The sequence below is a fragment of the Cyprinodon variegatus genome, unplaced genomic scaffold (assembly GCF_000732505.1).
Source record: "Cyprinodon variegatus isolate N-32 unplaced genomic scaffold, C_variegatus-1.0 Scaffold56, whole genome shotgun sequence".
Classification (NCBI taxonomy): domain Eukaryota; kingdom Metazoa; phylum Chordata; class Actinopteri; order Cyprinodontiformes; family Cyprinodontidae; genus Cyprinodon; species Cyprinodon variegatus.
The window spans coordinates 1,106,325-1,110,263 of record NW_015150509.1 but is presented as its reverse complement, the minus strand read 5'-3'; the positions used below and the strand labels follow the sequence as shown (position 1 = coordinate 1,110,263).

Genomic DNA, 3,939 nt, shown 5'->3' with positions numbered 1-3,939 from the left:
CCATCCATCCATCCATCCATCCATCCAGTACATAAAAAACAGAGAAATAAAATAAGAATTCGATTTATAATAAATATGTTTCCAAAAATCAAGTATTACCAAAAAAAATATGATCTGCTTATGTCTTTACACATTTATTAACTTCAATGTGTATCATATTTTAAGTGTATTTATTAGTAATTCTATTTTTTTCAACATATTTTTATTCGATTTGAGATTGATCTGTTTTATTATTGTGCTTTTATAAACGACATTTGTTTTGTAAAGCTTCTTTACGTATTTTAGTGACTTATTATTTTTTAACATCAGGCTCTTTTTAGTTGAGTGTTGTTATTTTTTTATTATTTCTTTTTATATTTTTTTTAATAAAGGGCTGGAGTTTTCTCTGTAGGGTTGCTCTGTCTAGTTAGAGCTTCAACTCAAGAATACCCATACTGAATGAGTACACTGAAAAAAAACAACTCTAAGATTTACTTAAAAAAATATTGTATTTGCACACAAATGATTTAAGTACAATTTAATGCTGCAATATCAAGTAAAACTTGCCAGTATCAAGTGATTTTTATTTTCCATAAGACATAACAGTTGTGAAGATATTAAGTAACATTTACTAAATTATATCCAAGTTGTAGATTAGATTTATTTAAATAAATTAAGTAAAGTGGACTTGTTTTTCGTAGGCACAAACAACATTTTACTCAAAATTTTAAGTAAATCTTATATCCCCTGTAGTATTGGCTGTTATTAAATACTTGAGTAGATATTAATACATTTTTTTTTGTGCTTGAGATATTAATTTACTTTGTTGCATTTTGTTACATTATTCACTAATATTAGGTAATCATTGCCAGTTTTCTTCTGATAAATGTTACCAAATAAATTGGACCAATAATCTATACATTTAATATACATTGAACAGTTTATTTTTCGTTTTAAAAAGTTTAACAAAGACGTAAATAACCTATTGAATTTATTGCCCACACTTTCATGGGCCATTCAGAAATTACACAATCTAACTAAAATCTATCCATCCATCCATTTTCTGTCATGCTTAATCCCAGTTGGGGTCGCGAGGGTGCTGGTGCCTATCTCCAGCTGTCTATGGGTGAGAGGCAGGGTCCACCCTGGACAGGTCACAAGGCAGCACAGAGACAAACAGGATAAACAACCATTCACACGCTTTGCCTTAGGAGAAATTAGAGAAGCCAATTAACTCAACAGTCATGTGGACTGTGGGAGGAAGCCGGAGTACCCAGGGAGAGAACCCATGCATGCACAGGTCCATACAGAAGGACCCCAGGCCGGGAATCAAACTAGGAACCTTCTTCCTGCAAGGCAGCAGTGCTACCCACTGCACTACTGTGCAGCCCTCTAATATACAATAAAAAATGTACAAGCCTCTGAAACTGAGAGTTACAACATTCGTTATGACCTGTAAATGACAAATAGAAAGTATTTCATATACACCACATCCAACTCAGATCTGGTAATATAGTCACTACTCAAATATGTGATAAAAATCTTACAAACCTACACACTGAAACAGCGCAATTTCAGCATTTAAACTAATCGTCCAGACTAGTGGACTTTTAAGAATACAATTACAATAATGAAACAAAATCAACACAATTACAAATTAACAGCTTAAATTGTCTAACCATTCTTAATGAAGAATAAAATCTCTACTAAATATTTGAATAAAGGTATCTGTTATTTTTTGCCAAATAACATATGCCTTATTTGGCAAAAAATATAAAACATTAAAGGGGTCATAGAATGATTCTATAGGGTATTTGGTGCTGGTCCTTAAGGTCTCTGAATGGGGTGTGTAACATTGGTTGGGCTGAAAAATGGCAGATTTGCTGTTCTATGAGCCCTAATCCAAGCCTGGTTATAAGCCCTAGACTGAAACGACAGGTTTTCTTCATTTCATGGTATGATCATGAATATTTAGATGAGCTGTGAGCACCGTTCCCCATACATACACACTTCATTATTCTTCACCTTCACTATATGTGGACTTACTTTAGTATATTCTGCTGTAAAATTAGTCTTATATTTTCATTTTTACTGAAGGATTCAACCTATTTCACAGGATGCACAGCTTTTAGTGGTAACAAGGTGACTGTAAGATAGTAAACCGAAACTTATTGGCTTATTTTTCTGACTAATCCAATCAACGCGCACTCTGACAACCAGTCACCTGGAACGCTCGTTGAACAGAGCATCGCTATGGAAAGATACGCACAGGTTTCATAAGGAACATCCTCCCCACACCCCGCTTTCTCTTGTCGTCTGAAGTAGTTCTAATCTGCACATGATGCACAAATTATTGTATTGCCTGCACACTCTCACTCACATTAAAAGAACACCACCTCACATTAGAGATGTCCCGATCCAGGTTTTTGCACTTCCGATCCGATACCGATATTGTTTTTGGACTTCCGATCCGATACCGATACTGGCCGATACCAGCCTATCCGAGCATGTGTTTAAGTTTAAGTTAAAGTATTTAGCCTTAGTTGTAAGACTCATGTTGAAAAGGGTTTTAGTACTCTTGATAACATCTAGCCAGCTAAATTAGGTGAGATTGAATAAAACACAATGCTTGGTAACAACAAACTTATCTGTTTATTAAGAGATAAACACAAACTGGACAAAATTATGAATAGCAATCTGAAATTGCACAGTGAACAGTAAAACCGTAAACAGTTAAAGGTGCAAGTATTACTGTAAGTTTTAATAAAAATGCAAAACAGGGGAACACTGGCGCAAAATAGTGGAATGGATCGTTTCAATCGGCGAAACTGGAAAATACGGACCGGATTTTTAAAAAAAAACTGGATCAGCAGTCTGGATCGGCATTTTACATGCTTTGCCGATACGCATTTTTTTGCCAATATCGGCGTCCCGATCCGATCCACGTATCGGATCGGGACAAGCCTACCTCACATAGTCTAAAATCCGGGATAATTTATCCGACTCACGGGCATCCATGAACAACTATCTATATCAAGGAGACTCCTGGAACTTCCGGGAGACTTGGGATGTCTGTTACCGACCCCCAGCCCCCCTCCTCCATCTGAGGACGGGCCGCTCATGGTTCTCTGCTGAGGTTCGGTCCAGTCAGCTGCCGAGCTTCATAATTCCCCTCCCCCCCAGTGAACATGTGGGCTGGTCTGTATTTCAATTTCGGGGTGTGAAAAAAGTACAGGCCAGAACCAAATAAGGCAACATCCCCGAATTGACGTCAGTTCAGGAACTTTGTTTGAAATTGCCCGTTTTATGGTGGAATTTGAGAATTGTGAGATTTGCAGAGAAAGGGGGCGTCAGTGGGGTTTGAACTTCTCTGTACATGCATTTCACCCACTAAACGTTCGTTATTCATCTATGGCAATGTAAACTCGGTTTTGCATTCTATGACCCCTTTATTGACAGCCAACCTTCCACCAAGTCATGAATGCATTTAGGTAGGAAAATTCGACCTCAGGGTGTTTACTTTTGGGGACAGTTTAAATCCACCAGGGAAAGTTTTTGGAAGAATTCAAAAGTGTAATGCAAAGTGGGAGGGTATGTCAAGTTCAGGGCATATATCAGTCCCATGAGCAGCAAGCAGGCTTTTGCAGCACTGTTGAATCCTGCTAAAATGACTGTCATTGGGACTACCTCTTGCTCTGTGTGTGGTCCTGTTACATCTAGACTCGGAGCAGAATCAGTGCTGCTGTGAGCTACAGTGCACATGCACCGTGCATGCGTTACAAAACGCTACATTTTTAGAGTGAAGTTAATGTAGTATTTTTAGGTTTATGCTATTAAACATTTAAATGGTATAATGAAATAAAAAATGTACCCAAAATGCATGTTTCATTTAAAAAAGGGTTAAGTTGTACTTCAGAAACTCTAGTTTTTACTGAAGCTTAAAAATACAGAGTAGAAATT

At 37.0% G+C, this 3,939-nt stretch overlaps 1 protein-coding gene across 4 annotated transcripts in view; it reads left to right on the top strand.

Moving 5' to 3' along the window:
• LOC107082583 (protocadherin alpha-C2-like) overlaps positions 1 to 3,939 on the top strand; it is a 12,810-nt gene that overhangs the window by 3,419 nt on the left and 5,452 nt on the right. The window lies entirely within an intron of this gene.